Here is a 17,952-nt window from a genome sequence, read left to right as displayed (position 1 = left end):
AGCGCGCAAACTTAACCACTCAGCCATGGGGCCAGCGCCATTAAACTAGAAGTTTATTTTCTCATATTTCTGGAGACCAGAAGTCTGAGATCAAGGTGTCAGCAGGTTTAGTTCCTTCTGGGGCCTCTCTCCTTGGTTAACAGACAATTGTCTTCCCCCTGTGTCCTCATGTGGTCTTCCCTCTGTACCTCTCTGTGCCAAAATTTCTTCTTCTTCTAAGAACGCCAGTTGAATGGGATTAGAGCCCACACTAACTGCCACATTTTAACTTAGTCACCTCTTTAAAGGCCTTCTCTGCAAATACAGTCACATTCCAAGGCACTTGAGGGTAGAACTTCTACATATGAATTTTGAGGAGACACAATTCAGTCCATAAAAAATGGGGAGAGGGATCCAGGGGCATTTTGCTACTCCAAGCCCCTTTCACATAGAAACTCAAGGACTGACCTGGCTTTTTTTTATTCCCTAAGTTACTCACTTCTCATTTCCTTACCTAGTTTTACCCCCAAGACACCCCTCATAAAATCAGTTAAGATGTTGGTTCTTTAAATAACACTTTCCTAATCTTGCAAGTGGATGGTTTCTCCCTTCAGCGACTCTCTGTGTTTTCTATAGTCCACTGTAGTTTTCTTTGACAGCACTCACAGTTTGCTGTCCTTTACTTCTGTGTCTTTGATCAAGGTCTCTCTTCTTACTGAAATGTGGATTCAACTATAGAATCGTTACGTGTTCTGTTCACCATTGTATCTTGAGGATCAGCATAGTGCCCGGCACATGGTAGTTGCTGAATAAATGTTTGTTAGATAAATGATTGATTGAGGGAAAACACCAATGTACTCCCAGGTAAACATTTACTTTAATTTTGCATCCTTCTAAAAGTATATTCCAGAGGTTCAGAGACTCATACAAATAAATAGAAAAAGGCACATTTAGAGTAGAGATCAGAACACCAATGAGAGGAGGCTGAAACTGAAGACACTGTTGGCAACTTTCTGCAGCTTATAACATGTTAATTGCCCTGTAATCCAACATCCTCATATTGAGCCATACACCAGTTTCTTAGCTCTTTATGTATTTGAAAGGTGTTATATAAATTTCCCTCTTTTCTAACATGTTCTATAAATATATACTAAAATACTTTAACTGCAAGAAAGTTACATATTTGAAATTATATTTATTAGTTTTCTAGAAACACTAACTCTTCTAAGAAAGTAGATTTGGAGACTGATCCAAATTCTGCACCAACACGGTGACATCTAGCACGCACTTCACTATCCAACTGTGCTCATCAGTTGCACGCTGCTCCTGGTCCACGCTAGTCCCTCCTGACCTCAGGACCTTGAACTTGATGGCCTTCTGTCTAGGATGCTCCTTTCCTAGCTCTTAGATGGCGTCAGTTCTCCTGGGCACAAGCGAAATGTCACCTCTGCTGAGAAGCCTTCTTTGGCTAACATATTTAAGGGAGCAGCTCCCCTCTACTCATTCTTATGTATGGCATCAAGTGTTAACATTTCCCTCATCGAGTCTCCTATCATAGCCTGTGAATAGATTCTTCATGCCTTTCCCTGCTTTTCAGTCATCCACCCCCTCTGCTGGAATGTGAGCTCCATAAGGACAGGGCTGTTTTTCTCGTGAGCTGTTGAACCCTAGCATCCAGAAGAGCACCTGGCCCAAAGCCATTGTATGATAAACATTTGTTCAATAAATGAAAACATTTTTAGGTGGGCATTTAATTCCATTACAAGAATTTAAAGAACTGGAGAATTAAAATTAATTTGTAGAAAGCAAAACCAAAAGTAGGTTTTGACTTTTAAATTGAGCAAGTATTAGATGAATGGTATAGACATTTTGTGAAAGCAAGACCTAAGAGTATAGGATTAAAAAGTCTCCCAGTGTGGACAAAGGTCCAGCTGTGCTTTACTATGGTTCTTAGCAGTAAGCTGTGCCTACCTGAAGCTACAAGATGAGCATGATATGTGCTATAGGCTCAATTCTGTCGCCTCAAATTCCTATGTTGGAGCTATACTCCCCAATGTGACAGTATTTGGAGATGGGGCCTTTGGGAGGTGATTAGGTTTAGATGAGGTCATGAAGGTGGGCCGCCATGATGGGATTAGGGCTCTTATAGGAAGAGACACAAGAGAGCTTGTCTTCTCTCTTTCCACCGTGTGATGACACAGCAAGAAGTTGGCTGTCTGCAAGCCAGGAAGAAAGCTCTTACCAGGACATGACCATGCTGGCACTCTGATCTTGGACTTCCAGCCTCCAGAACTATGAGAAAATAAATATCTGTTGCTTAAGCTGCTCAGACTATCCTATTTTGTGATGACAGCCCAAGCTGACTAATAGAATATGTTCTCTGAAAGTGGTAATTTTGCACACTGGTAATTCATTAAAGACAAGAAAGTGTTTGCACACCAACAACACTAGAGCTCTTCATGGCTCACTCTTGGCTTGGTCAATCAAAAATGGCAAATCAAGTCCAAAAAAGCAATGAAAAATAATCACTATCTTTTTCTAACCTCTCAACAAAACAGCAAAAGGAAAGACGCAATCCTATTGGACCATAAGATGAAAAAGATCCTCTGTCTCCATCTTTAGCCACTTGCGATATTCTCCATAAGGATGGCAGCTGTGCCTCTCCCCACTCCCTGAAACCTAATCCATCCAGCTCTCCATGAAGTGAGCTTTAGAATTTGACACAAGAATCCCAGATGCTCTCCACTGGCTCTGACTTTTCTCTAGCACAGTGAGGTCCTCTACCACAGATATCGGATTTTGCTCTTTGAGTCCACAGATGAGCCTGAATAAGAGATTCTGTCAGCCCCCTTAGGTAGCAGCATTTCACAGCTTCCAGAGTTTTCTATGCCTCTGTGGTTCCAGTGGTAAGCTCCAGCTATGACTCAAAAATTCCTTTGTCTCTTGTCCATGTCCTGGCATGTCCTGTAAGTTTCTCAAGGTTATGGTAGAAACCAAGCTGTTGAACCAGCTTCAGAACTGGCTTGTTGTCAAGTCCTACAGCAGCTGCCAAGCTCCTGAGGGACATGGTGGGTGGATCTAACAGGGCCTTGAATGAGTCCAACTGTGTTTGCCATCCCTGTCCCTTTGCCTTCCAGGAAGACCAAGAAAATGGATGTCCGTGGAATTCGGGGTCAAGAATGACACTTGGTTTGCAGCATTGTGAGGAAGGTTTTAGACATCCCTGTCAAGTCAACTTACATACCACCACATATGTCTGGTACTGTGCAGGAAGCATTGAGTCCTAATCAGTATGTTTTCCTTCAAACTGTAATATTCATCTCTCCATGGTCTCTACCACTTTTGCAGTAGACATTACTGGTTTTCAACAATAGTTCCAGATCTTTTCCTCTTTCCAGAAACAGGAAGACTACCTGAATCAGCCCCTTTTGCGGTTGGACGGAAGAACCAGCATGTGATTTGCCGTATTTTCTTCCCCTCTCTTGGCTAACCCTGAAGCTTTGCATTGCCATGGAGGCGCCACAGATTGAAGAAAGCTGGAATTCTGTGCCCCTTCTTCTAGGAAAGGTGTCCCCCATCAGAATACATCAAACTTTGTGTGACTCAGAGTTAAGGTTTTGTTTTGTTGGGCACTGAAAATTTGGTGCCATTTGCTACAAAGCACAGCCTAAGCCGTTCTGGTTGATAGGATATCCTTCCAACTTTTGGATGTTTTGCTGAGGATCAACATGCCTTGGATCCAGCCACTTCTTCTTCCCATCATTCTCCCTATGATCTTGTGCTGGTAGTCAAAATACACACTTGGGCAGAAACAGGGTAACAAACTGAAAACAAAGTTTAGCCACGCTTTCCAACTTGGCTTTAGAACACCAAGCCTAGAAAATAATGTGGAAAATATTACCCTAGTATAACTGGGCACCACATGGCCAGTATTTTTTTTTTTATTATTATCAGCTGAAATAAACACAATTTAGAATAAAAAAAGAATTTAAAGTAATTCAAATATTTAATTCCACTTATCAAAGAAATATCAGCGGGGGTGGGGAGGTAGAGTGTATGGTCTCAATGCACAGAAAAAACTCTTAAACTACTTTTTCTCCATTTCTGCCATTCTAAATATCCTCCAAATGGAGAGCAGCTGCTCCATGAAACTCTGTCTCTTTTCGTTTTTATCCCCAAACCCTCAAAATTCTGTAACATCTGATACTTGCCAACACAGCGCTTCATTCAGGTGGATGCATCCTCTTTCCCTCTGCCTTCCTGTTTTTTTAAAAATTCTTTTCTTCTGCCAGCTGTTATTTGCCTTTCCAACAGAAGAAGAAAAAAGCTATTTATACTCACATACATTAATAATTTCTGTCTCTGTTGTATATGAAGACAAGTTTCAAATTACTATGCAAAATTAGCATGAATTTATTAGCTAGGCTAGGAAAATTCAAACTTTGGGCAGACCATAGTATAAAACTTGGATCTCAGAGTTGGCCTTCAGCCAGATTTATTGCCTACTAGCAGTGTGAATTAGGCAGCAAATTAACCCTTCTGAATGTTAGCAAACGCATTTGTAAAATGAAATTAACGATACTACCTATCTCACAAGATTACTATGAGATTTAATGAGATGGATAATCTATGTAAAGAATTTAGGACAGTTTCAGACGCATAGTAAGTCCACAAATACGACCTCTCTTTCTCCTTCCCTACCTCCTCCTTCTCTGGGACCCTAGCTTGCCATATTGCATTCTCCTCGGTCATTTGAGAAGCACTCAATTATATTAATTCACCCCCTTCCACGACAACTTTGAATTAGGGCTTATAATATTCATTTTGCAGATGAGGACTTGGAGGAAGACAGGAAAAGAGACAAAAGGAAAAGAGGAATGAGGGGCTTAGGGATCAGTTTCAATCTTTCTTTGAGTTGAAAGGGTGAACTAGTTTCTGCCCCCACTTTCCTTGTGAGTTCCAGTTACCAACTCTTTTCTTTATTTCCAGGCCGGACTGGGCATCTAATTAGGAAGTCTGTGATCCTTTAAGGATTAACATGAAACAAGCTGGCAAAATTAAACATGGAAGAGTGTGGTCCAATCGTCCCCTTGAATTTGATTGATGGAATCTGAGAATTTCCTAACATTCTTCTTATTTACTGGAAGTGACTAGTATATTAGTTTGCTCCAGCTGCCATAACAAAATACCACACACTAGGTGGCTTGAACAACGGAAACTCATTTTCCCACGTTCACGGAGGCTGGAAGTCCAAGATCAAGGTACCGGCAGTGTTGGTTTCCTTTGAGGGCTGTGTCTTTGGTTTGCAGATGGCTGCCTTGTTGCTGCCTCTTCACATGGTCATCCCTCTGTGCACAAGCTTCTGGTGTCTTTCTCTCTCTCTCTCTGAATCTCCTCTTTTCATAAGAACACCAGACATATTGGATTAGGACCCACCCTAACGGCCTCACATTAACTTAATCACCTGTATAAAGACCCTATCTGCATTCTGAGAAACTGAGGGTTAGGATTTCAACATACGAATTTTGGAGGAACACCATTTAGTCCATAACAACAATAAGGTGCAAATACACTCTGTCAACTTATTGATGTGTAAATATTTTTGATGTGTAAGGAAACAATTGTTTTTCATGCAAAAGGCTCTGAAGAATTTCAGTAACACCAGTGTGAACTTCAGTCACATCCCAGGGAATTGGAAGTCACTGTCCATGTGTGCTGTCTTAGGAAGCTGTGGAAGATGAAGTTCGTTAATGTCCATTTTGGTTATGATTTAATAATGAGCTGATGATGTATTTCTAGCTCGTGCAGTCAACTCAGGAAGGTGAACTTGTGGTGACTTTTTTTTTTCTGAGTTGACTGTTGTAAGCCCTGCTTGAGAGGGAACTGACAATGCTTAAAGCAGAATAAATACCATTCTGTGAACCCAGTTTCAAGAAGAGGAACTAGCCCAGCGTTAAGGAGGAAATGTTTTAGTCTACAGCATATTCTAAGGCTAGAGTGTTTAAAAGTACTTTGGCCTCAATATGTCCAAGAATAGTTTGATACCATCTTTGTAAGAACCTATTGGAAATAAAAAAAAAATAGTCCTTGAGCTGTTTTATTCCTTTGAGCACTATTTCACAGTGGTATCAGCTATTTTGAGTTGGATATTTTCTGCTTCTACTTTCCTCTTTGAAAGCAAAAACTAGAACCCCAGGAGCTCACATCCTAATGAAAAGCAGAAGGTCCCAGGTGTGATGGGCAAGGTTGAAAATGAACATAGCTTCTTTTCTTCCTTTGTCAGCAAGTTTGAACCAGAATGAATGCCAAGGAGTGGATAATAACGCACTTCTGTTTCTCCTTATCTCATAATCTCACTTTCATGGGAAGATCTTTAATCTTAGAGCCCGGCACACTCTGGTAATGTGGTGAAAGTGGCTGGGATGCAAGATGGATGCGAGCAGGTGACGCTCCTCCTCACGGCTCGAAAATGGGAGTTTAAGGGGTGAGTTCAGTTCTCCCGTGAAGCAGAAGCCCATGACTGAGGGCAGAGGTGATTGCACATCTTTGGTTCTTCTTGGACCCCAGAATATATACTTCGAACTCTTGGCCACTTAAGATGATGATTTCTCCACACAAAATTCTTGGAGTCATTTAACACTCTTGAAAGTCATCTTTCGTTCTGGTAGACAAAGTCCATCTCCTTAAAAATAGTAGACAGGTTAGTCCAATTGTGGGGATTTTGAAGTTATTTTAAGCTTTTCTGTAATGATTTTATAATAAATAGCTTTAGTGAAAGTAAAGGACTCTAAAAATCATATTCATACTCAATGATTCTTCATAAGACTTATCTTACTTGGCACCCCCCATGACTCTATAACTGGCCCCAACCTCCTTCTTGTTTCCACCTGATACCTGATGTATCTTTCCCTGTCTACAGCTTTAGCTATTATCCATGGGAAACATGGACCCTTTCTCCTGACTTCTTCTCCATTCCTCAGTCTCATTCAATTCTAACTGTTGGAGTATTGGATTGCTTACACTGAATGATCTGTCTCCCATGCATTGTTAATATAGAAAGCCTGAGTCTTCTCCTAGATCACGTTCAAGGCATCATTTAGCTCTAAAACTTCTATAATCCGGTGTCTCACGTTCATAATGTACTTCTCTATTTTACCTCATAAGGATATTATAACTCTTTCATGCACGCACCAATCAAGGAAGCGTCAGTGTTCTTTGACCATTTCTTGGACATTACTCTTTCTCTGATATGTTACCAAATACTGCCAGGATTGTTTTCTATAGCATATTTCCTTGTTTTCCTTAGTTTTAAGGCAGTGAAAACTTTACAACACTTCCAAAATAAGTAACTCTCCACAATCTGAGTAGACAAAGCATTTGGCAAGTCCCAATATGTAAGAGAGTTTGTGAAGTGAGTTCTAAATTTTTCCTTGTTTCTCTTTTGCCCTGTACTAGGTAAGCAATTATTTTTGCCATCCTTTCATCATGTGTCTCCTTTCGTGGGCCCCCTGAGGCTTGCGGCCAGACATTACAGAGGTAGTCTCTCTGAATGATAGCCTGTAGACTGTCAGCATTTCCCTGGGAGGGGCTGTATTCTCTTTACAATCCAAACAACCGAACCAGAATAAAAATCTCTGCAATGTTTCTGGCCTATAAACAGCATGCCTTCCTTGGTTCACTTCCTGACACCTCCCCAGGCTGTTTGGGTTTTTGAAAACATCCTTATTGGCTTCAGGAAGGGCGGGATGCAATTGTTTAGTTGTTCAAGGAGTTCAGAAGTCTCTCTCATCAGCCAGCAGTTCCTTAAGGAAATAGGGCCAGAACAGGCACTCTGGAGGGAGCGAGGCAAGGAGCGTAATGAAGACAGAAGCAAAGACGAAATCTTGCACCAAAATGCAGCTCTGGAAAGGTTTGGTAAAAGCAATTGCTTTTTATTTCTAACAGGCTTGTTCATGTACAGTCATTAAGAGCAGTAGCACAATCATGCTTAAAAAGCCTGTGATCCACTCTGCTCGTTCCTGTTCAGCTCAGACTAGCAAAATTGCAAAAGCCACTTTGCCAGCCTGCCATAGGTACACTTCAAGGAGCAAACGGCTGAGTCTTTCTCTGTTGACGGATGGGTCAGACCCTTGGTTTAGACCATTCAGTATGGCTTTGAGAGTGTCAAGAACAGGGCTGATATGAGAGCATCTCATTTCATGGATAAGAGCACGTGAATAAACCTGCAAAGAGAAACAGGCTCCTTTGTCGTCTTCCCTTTATAAACAGAAGAGCAAAGAACGAAGACTAAATGGATTGTCTCTCTGTCTTTTGTCCTTCTGACAAGAACAGCTGTGACATTATGAATGACAAAGAAGAAACAATTTGCAGAGACGCTGGGCCAAATTATCAAAATTGAGACCCTAATTTACACATGGAAAATACGTGACTTTGGGGACAATTCTTGGAACAAATACAGATTTGCACATAGCAGTTGGATATCAGTGCACCATTGCATTTCTGCTATGCTTAACTGTGTGGTTGCACAAATTTTGCCACGCTGAAGCCTGCTGGACGTGAGCAATTAATAGCCACACATGAGTTTCTGGATGGCTTATGTTTCAATTTTAAACCTTTCTTTATTGATAGTACATATTTAAACCATGAAGTAGATTGTAAACCCATAAGTATGTACTTTTCAATGTTCCAATGTATTTTGTAGTATGGCTTTAATGTGGTATACCCATTGCTATATAAACAGTGATATTTAGCAAAACTTATTCAATATATTTCCATGAGTTTACAGTGGAAGTGCTTTTAACAGTCATGGATCCTAGATATCTAAAAAATATCTTAGAAAATAACTCAGAATGGTTACACGATGGGACAAGCAGATTATAAATGTTCTTTTCTTAGTCTCTAAGCTACTCCGAAATAGGTGTCACTGTCGGTTTAGATTCTGGTCCAGTGGTTCCTATGACTCATGCTATAACCTCAGGGAAGTCTTTGTTTTTCTACCACTTATATCTGAGGATGATATTCTTCAAGTGGAAGTTGTCAGGTAACTGGTGTCAGACAATTCTCCCAAGGGCCTGGCAAGCTCTGAACCTAATATGTAAGCTAGGAACTTTACTAAGGTAAATATTGGTTCCCCCAGACTGGGAATCCATCTAAAGAGGGCAGCTGAACAGTAGAGTACTTATGCTGTATCCTGTTTCAACGCTGGTCACTTTAGTCTCCCCCAGTGGAACTAACCGTCATTTAGGCGGTCTGTGTATGTGTATGAAAATGGCGTTATGATGATCTTTGTGGTTTGTGGGTCAAAGTCTATGGTCAACTTGGTTGGAGATCCATCATTTGGCATACTGGGCCATAAATAAGTTCCCCGAGCATCAGAGTTACTTAGAGGCTCCAGATGGTACCATGGGAAGCCTCACTGGGAACTCTCATCTAGTCCCCACTGGTGAGTAGTGCAATGAGAGAGTAGACTCTGGGCTCAGCTAAGTTTTATTTACTCAGCTGGAACTAGAAGGTGCAGAGTAGGGCCCTCAGTTCCCTCTAGGATTTGGGAGGGGGAAACAAATATCATGGACTGAAGAAAAATCTCTTGAGTAGATACACAATTCAGGATTTGGGACCCTCTGAGCTTAGTCATACTGACTGAGGCCTTCCTGCAGGTATGTTATCTACTAGCTTCTCACCGTAATTAATAACATAGACGATTAGACGGAGGTTAAAGGCTAAGGATGGTGTTAGATTTGCTGATTTATAAATATTTTAATATCATACTTGAATCAACCTCATTTTGCCCAGTTTCATAGCTTTGCTTTTTCTTAGGGCATTGAAGTGATGGTGACATCCACCTATGATTTCTGTTCTTGTCAAGACTGGTTTGCAATTTTCCTTGCTGTGTAGGTAATTCTATTTTCCTTTAACATTTTGTTAGTTTTCTTTGATTGCCACTTTTTTCGTTCTGAGGCTTTAGAGGACAAGAGAATCTTTCCTATGTAGGTTAATTCAGGGAAACTTTAAACAGCTTCTTCAAGACAATGTAGTGGAAAGAACCCAGGAAACAGAATCAGTATTATTGGCTTTATGTACCAATTCTGTCACTATGTGACCTTCAGTGAATCACTTGATCCCACTGGCTCTCAATTTTTTCATCTATAAGCTGGGAGTAAAAACATTTGTCTACTCCTTCAAAAAGTCATGATAATCAAGTGAGATAATGGATATAAAAGCACTTTGTAAATCCTATTGTCAATAACTGTTATTAATGCATTTAAATCTGAAGAATATTACTGTAGGTTTCTATTAAAAATGTTTTCTAAATTTAAGGATGTTGTAAAGATAATGCTTATTTCTAGGTTTTTGCTTATGCAACCATGTGTAATAATACCGTGTTCTTGGTTAAGAAACAGCTCTATTCTGTGGTGTTTTGTCAGCTCTGAGAATTAAAAAAAAAAAGAACACACTGGTGAGGTGTTTTTTACATTCCAAGGCCTTGCAAAAACCTAATGATATTCCCTTCCTTTCCCCAAAGAGCATTTATTTGCACGAGAGAACAAAGGTCTCTCTCCCTCTCTCTCCATTAAAAAATATCTCCTAGAAGTCAAAATAAATGTTAGATTAGCCAGCTGATGGCATAACCACACAACAGAAGCTATTTAAAGTCCTTTAAACTATAGTAATTCAACTTTATTTCTTCAATGTATATGTATACACCCAGGACAAAAATAATTTTTAAAATTATAAGCTATTTTCAGTAATCATATTGCTGGTAGTGGTGTTGGTATTGTAATATAGAGACTGTTCTGTGTGATATGAATAAAACAGATGAATAATTATGTGATATTGTATAATTCCCAGTGTCACTGAGAACAACAAACAAAATTGTAGTGAGATGAGAAGGTATGAGATAGGAGTTAAGCAAAAACCCTAGGGTCCTAAATTTTATTTGGAATATCAGTATGAACTCATGATGAATTTTATATTTAAAAAAACCTGTTTTCCTGCTGGCTCTGTTCACTGAAAAGGTCTGGGAACAATGTCCAACCTAGTAACAATGAGCTCCTCTGGACCCCAGATTGTGGTCTCTAAGTACCAGTTCCCTCTAAAAGGAATCAGCCATCCTTGGAGAAAAGGCTGATCCCAGGTGGGGTGGAGGTGGGGAGGAAATATACAAGATAAGCCTTCAACCTCAAAGTCTACAACCATCATGTCAAAAGAACTAAGGAGCTAACTTGCAGAAGCTTCACCAGAGAAAGACTGGATATTTTGCATGATTCCATACTGATAATATCTGCAGTGGAATGATGCACCTTAAATATATTTATACCAGTGAGTTTGTAATAATGCAAAAAGCAAACCAAAACAAAGTGATTAATTGGTCATCACTAGACGATGATAGTAAGCTAAATTTTCATTTCAAAAAAATAGTAAATAACCCAAGGCATCAACATTTTATTCTGCCTCTCCTATAAAAATTGTACCCTGGGTGCCCCAATCGTAGATGAGTAGAAAAAAATATTTTGAGGAAGCATCCTAAGTAAAAACCATGGAATGATGGGATTAGAATATTACCAGTTTTCAAACCTGAATGAATGGATCTAGGCCTTGTTTAACAGTGGCTGCTCCATCAGATAAAGACCGACAAGGAGGGGCCGCCCCGGTGCTGCAGCGGTTAAGTGCGCACTTTCCGCTTTGGCAGCCCGGGGTTCACCGATTTGGATCCTGGGTGCGGACATGGCACCACTTGGCATGCCATGCTGTGGTAGGCGTCCCACATATAAAGTAGAGGAAGATGGGCATGGATGTTAGCTCAGGGCCAGTCTTCCTCAGCAAAAAGAGGAGGATTTGCAGCAGTTAGCTCAGGGCTAATCTTCCTCAAAAAAAAAAAAAAAAAAAAAAAAAAAAAAAAAGGCAAGCAGATATATACATCCTGAAGGAAGAAAATGCCACCAACTATGAAGTAGCTTTGCCCCCCAACCCCACCAAAAAAGAAAAAAAATGGAGCCTGAATTTGGTTAATACTCTAGATCCAACTTTCATTTGTAGGAAATTCTGAGGACAGCATCACTTAAGTGACAATCACCATTAGAGTGCAGTAAACAAAATCCATTGTGCAGACGCTCTCCAGAGGAAAGGAGCTGGTTTAGTCAATGAATATAGTGAATGAAAAATAGACAGAGGGAGTGTGTGCACACGTGTGGACTGTATAGATTGAAAATGCTTAAGGGACATGCATGTCTAACAAACACAATGTGTGGACCGCATTTGGATCCTGATTAAAATAAACTGCTAAACTGTGATACTTATGAGATAATTGGAAATTTGAACACTGATTGTGTATTAATATTTAATAAATAGTGAAAAAGATATATTTCAATATAACATTAACAAGGACTTATTAAGTATGTGATAATGGTGTTGTGGTCATATTAAAAAAGACAACGGTTACGGGTTTGAGATTCATACTTGCACTGGTTATGTATAAGGATGGCCACAAAACATCAGCGGCACTCTACAGTAAGAGCTTATTGTGCACAGGTCTGGGACGTTTGGCTGGTGGCTCTACTGATCTTGGCTGGGCCTAGCTGTGCAATTCTTTTCGTTTCAGCTTGAATTGCTTATATGGGTGTCAGCTGGCTGTCAGCTGATCTAGGATGGCCTTGGATGGGACAACTAGGATGACCACATGTCTCTCGTTCTTCAGCAGACTAGCTCAAACACGTTCTCATGGTGATGGTGGAGTACAAGAGGAGGAGTGACTGATCATACAGCAATTTTCAAGTAAGACTTTGCTTGTGTCATATTTACTAACACCCATTGGCCGAGGTGTGTCACATGGAGAACCCAGAGCCTCAGTGAAGGGGCACTAGGAAGCTCCCTGTAGGGGTGCAACACAGGGGAAGAAAGGGTGCCATCTTTGCGATGTGCCACACCACTAAATTAGGGAGACGGGGCAGGGTTAGAGATGAAGTCAGATTATCTATGCATTGAGCACCACTGAAGCTGGGCAATGAGTGCATGAGGATTCATTACGCTACTCTGTCTGCTTTTGTATTTGTTTGCAATTTTCCAGAATAGAAAGGGAAATAAAAAAGGCCATATTTCCTCCATTTGGGAAGGCCAAAGTAGGTTTTCCTGTGAATTTTTGGTGAATAGACTGTTCTCCAGTGTTCTTTTCATGTTCTCATTAGGCTGAACCAGATCATAATGTCATGATTCTGTGGCATGACGGTTGCACTGTGGGTGGGAAAGGCCGTGGGGGAAAGGCAGCAGATTCCTGAACATATTGGTATTTTTGCTTTCTCTGTGTATAACATTGCAGTTATGTCCTCAATGCCCAAGTTTCAAAATATGAATTCTTTCTACCCATGCCTGCCTGTCTTCCCTTGTGAAACATACGACAGAAGAATTGTGTCCTTTGTGTGTCGCATACTATATGGTTAGACATTTACACACGTTAATTGTTTGAGCATATGACAACTTCAACCTGACTAGTTTGAGAGTTTCCTTCTTTCTCTCACTTTGTTCTTTCCTTCTTTTCATGCACTTATTTTAAAAAAGATATTCGTTAAACTTCTACTAAGGCTAGGTACTGGTGATATAAGAGCGAGCAGAAAAACAGATCTGCCCTAATTAAGTCTGCAATTTATATTTTCAAGCTCAAGTTCATAATGCACGCAAAAGCTCTATTGTGGTTTAGATCCTTCAGAGTACTTTTTCATGGTATTTAAATGGCAATTTTTCTCCCTTTTAACGATAGAAATTCAGTGTAAAATTTTCTAAAACTAAGCAACCACCTTCTATAAATCCAAACCTTCAATTATTCTGTACTTCCAAGTCTTTACATTTAAACCGTAAATCCAAAATTTTTCTGAAAATAATTTTCATAGTCAATCCTCTGCAAATTGCATATTTGGACCATGTTGAGCAATTCAGATACAGTGAGGTAGTTTACACTCAAAACCCAAGAGAGGTGGGGCTGGTTGTGTTCATTTATCTAAGAGCACAGAAAAATGACTAACTATATTGCCTCATTAATGCAGCTTCACTCCAAACTGGTTTTACATTTCCCATTTGTCTTGCCCAGAAAATCTGATTTTGCGGCATTTCCCTCTTTTATGGTGCGTTCACAAGTAGACCTGTCACATAGAGAAGTGATGGTGTATGTCAGACGTGACAGCTCTACCCTTTAATTCAGGTCTGCCCTCTTAATTCACTGCCAGACTCACTCAAGTCCTTAAGATGTTGCTATGGACTTTGGGGAACTTGGGAGAGCAAAGTCAGCTATACCTAGGGTGGTAGGTCCAGCCAGACAAGAAGATGTTCATTCATCTTTGAAACGTAGCCAGGCCCCCGCTAATTCTAAAAGGCATCACATTAGAATAAAGGCCCCCTTATGACGAACAAAGGTGTGTTTCTGGTCTGCTTCCCACCACGACCTATTTGTAACTGCCAGTAGCTGCTAAGAAAATCAATGGCACCTAAAATGGTTTTGCTTGATTGAGGAGACCCAGCCCAGTATAAATTCCAGGTAATGGATAGTCTTACAATTTTTATTTTACGTTGGATTTCATTTTTGGTGCTCTATGAAGAACTCAGTCTTTGTGATCACCTTACGACCAGATTCTGTTTTGTACCAGGGCTGTTTCTGAGAAGAGAGACAGTTCAGGCTGGAGACTGTGTGCCCTCCAGCTGCCGCCTTCCACCGTCTCCTTGTGGAGAAAAAAACACACACACAAAAACAAATGCAGAAGGCTAGTGAGGGTGATGCTATGCATATGCATTAAAAGTGTAAGGGCAGTAGGTCTTCCCAGCTGTTCACTAAATGCTTCTGCTCCGGGCACCATGGGTGAGCTTGTTAACCCTTCACCTCTGCAGAAGGAGATCGTCAAGGGTGAAGTTGTTGGTGTCCTTTTGAATCTACAGCTATTTGTGCTACCAATAAAGTGCTTACGATGGGCCCAGATGGTAATAAGGGATTTTAGTCATGAGCATCTTTGAGCAGCATTCATATGCCATATTGCAAAGTAAAGCAGCAATGTTCTAGTTTTGCTGATTATGAGAATGGATTTCGGCTGGTGGAGGCCTGCATTTGAATCTGGGCTCTCCAACTTTCTCTGTGCAACTATGTGACTGTTGTCAGGTTACTAACCCCGCTGAGTCTCAGTTTCCTGGCCTGCAGAATGAGAATGGCATTGTATATCCCTTCTTTCAGGGATGTTATGAAGATTAATTAAATATTACATGTAAAGTGCAGAGCATAACATTTTAACAAAGGATAACTTTTAAAAATATTGATTACAAGGATAATGAGGATGACAATGAGGACGAAGATGAAGATGAGGAGGAGGAGGAGGATGATGATGATGAAGAAGAAGAAGAGGATGATGAGGATGAGGGGATGTCATTCCAACGTCATGTAACTTGCGTATGCAGCCTCGCAAAGATACATTAAATGTTCGTAAGCATCCAGGATCTCTCATTTGTTCTTCAGCTATTTGGATCTTTATCTATCTAGGGCTAGCTTCCACATCTGCATCTCCTTATAAGTTGCCCTTTTAAGAGGTTACCAGCGACCTCCTAATGAACTCTTCTCTAATCCAAGTTCAACAGGCTGTTGACACAGTGGTTGGTGTGGCATTTCTACAACCCTGGCTGTGCTGAGTTTGTCTTCCCCTGCTCTCTTGTGATAATCTTTTTAAATTTAATCTCCAAAAACTTTAATGGGGTCTTATCCTTGAGACTGAAACCATCCAAACATGAGGGTAAATGTGTTCTGGCACCTACTAAAGACTGTTGTGCAGATAACCGAAACTCTCTATCCGGGTTGTGGTTCCCACTGATTAAATGTTGTATCGGTTTAGAGCAGGAGTGTGCAATCTATAGCCTGCAGGCTCTATCTGACCCACTGCCTGTGTTTGTAAATAAAGTTTATCAGAACACAGGCAGGCCCATTGTTTACACATTGTGGGTGGCTGCCTTGTCCTGAAACAATAGAATGGAACCATTGCAACAGAGACTTTATGGCCCACAAATCCGAAAATATTTACTATCTGGGCCTTTTCAGATAAAGTTACCCACCTCTGGTTTAGAAAGTGAAAAGGAGTGGACTATGCATCCTAGATCTAGGAAATCTGCATTTCTATTATCCAGTATGTAAGGTGGGACAGGTCTTTTTGGGACATAAGAAGTTCTTTCCTCAACCTCCAAAATTTTCAAGTTAGGTGGTACAATTATTGCCTATTTTTTCCCAGGTTGAAATGCTGAAGAATAAGCGTGCTCAGAACGATATTTTATGAGAAGATTTATGTCGATACTTTTCAGAAGATTTGTGACACCGGTTCTCAAGTAGTTTTACTAAACTACTTAGCCATTAGGATGACTTAATGAAACTACTTTAAGAATCATGTCACTGGCTACCCTGTCCAGCTGTCCCTCCCTGGAACCAAATGATGCAGCTGTGTGCAAGTGACAGAACAGAAATGAAGCTAGACACAGATTAGGTAGGACAACGTGGTAGTATACAAAGAGAGAGATTAGCAAGATCATATACAGAGACAGTAGGTAAAAAAAAAAAAAAAAAAAAAAAGAAACCATGTTTAGGGGTCTGCCCAGTGGCACAGCGGTTAAGTTTGCATGCTCCTGTTCGGTGGCCCGGGGTTCGCCAGCCTGGGGTTCGCCGGTTCGGATCCTGGGTGCAGACCTATGCACCGCTTGTCAAGCCGTGCTGTGGTAGGCATCCCACATATAAAGTAGAGGAAGATGGGCTTGGATGTTAGCTTAGGGCCAGTCTTCCTCAGCAAAAAAGAGGAGGATTGGCGGCAGATGTTAGCTCAGGGATAATCTCCCTCAAAAAAAAAAAAAAAAAGAAACCATATTTAAACATAGAGAGAAACCTGCTGAAACATAGCATTAAATCTCAAACTCTTTCATATCCTGATTTTTGGGGGTCCTCCCTTAAACTCTATAAAAATATTAGGATGCAAAGAAGGTAGTGAGTGAGGTGATGATGGGGATAAGAGGAGCAAGGTTGAAGAGAAATGAAGCAGGGAAACAATGCATGGCCGGACAAGGAGAGGATGGGAGGTCTTTGTGTAAGGAGAGACAGACTTACAAACACTTATGTCTAGTCCCCTTGTTCTAAGAAACTTTTGGAATGGAGTAACAGTCAGTGGAGCCAGAAACCCTGACCCACAGGCTGTGCACCCATCTGAGGAACAATGCACGCTGACCTAAGTGTAAGTAAACCCTCATGTCTCTTTGGGATTGGTAGCAAGCGTAGAGAGCAGACTTGGCAGTCTGCAGCCCTGCATTTATATTCCTGCTCTGCCATTTACTAGAAGGGAGATCTTGGACCACTAACCCCAAATCAGACACAAACATACATTTCAGAGGATTGTTGTGAGGATTGAAGAAGTTACACTTATTAGTTGTCTGGCCTGTAACAGGTGTCTAGGTAATAATATTTCTCTTCTGTTCATCTAATGATCAGGGGTGCAGTTATTTTGTTAGGGATTATGGTGGGAACAAAAGATGGCTAGTGGCCAGCATCAGCAAGTTCTCAGTTTAGTTGAAAAGAGAAAAGAAGAAGGCAGGCAAACTGACGCATTGCGTTTATTGGGGCTTCCAGCTTCCACAGAGATACGGTACAAAGTGTGAGTGGGTTTGGTAGTGAAAGGAAGTTTCCCAAAAGAATTCTGTTTGGACCTGAGTCTTGAAGGTGACTATGGCTGTGAATTAGAAAGGAGTTTACAGGGCATCGCACAGAGGAGAGAAGCATGCAAAAATTGTGGGAACTTGGATGGGCAAGATCAGGTTAGGGACAATAAGAGGAGTGACCCATAATGGAGACATTTTCAGGTTGAATAGGGTGACATGATGGTTGGTAAGAAGTTTGTCTGATGATACCGTGCAGGACAATGCTTGAGAGGCGATGCTAGGAGGTCTTTGGGGCAACCCTTGATGGAGGTTTTGAGACCTGAC

At 40.9% G+C, this 17,952-nt stretch overlaps 1 long non-coding RNA gene across 2 annotated transcripts; it reads left to right on the top strand.

The window, feature by feature from the left end:
• The first annotated feature begins 7,781 nt into the window (after window positions 1-7,781).
• On the top strand, window positions 7,782-15,450 carry LOC138921665 (uncharacterized). 2 transcript variants are annotated; one of them, XR_011434425.1, is made up of 4 exons: window positions 7,782-7,888; window positions 9,796-9,873; window positions 12,674-12,750; window positions 15,275-15,450. It is a non-coding gene; the product is annotated as an uncharacterized lncRNA (long non-coding RNA). The 2 variants fall into 2 exon arrangements; XR_011434424.1 differs by having other exon boundaries at window positions 9,796-9,869; window positions 15,275-15,441.
• The last annotated feature ends 2,502 nt before the right edge of the window (window positions 15,451-17,952 follow it).

The sequence above is a fragment of the Equus caballus genome, chromosome 31 (assembly GCF_041296265.1).
Source record: "Equus caballus isolate H_3958 breed thoroughbred chromosome 31, TB-T2T, whole genome shotgun sequence".
Classification (NCBI taxonomy): domain Eukaryota; kingdom Metazoa; phylum Chordata; class Mammalia; order Perissodactyla; family Equidae; genus Equus; species Equus caballus.
This window is presented reverse-complemented; position numbering and strand designations above follow the sequence as displayed.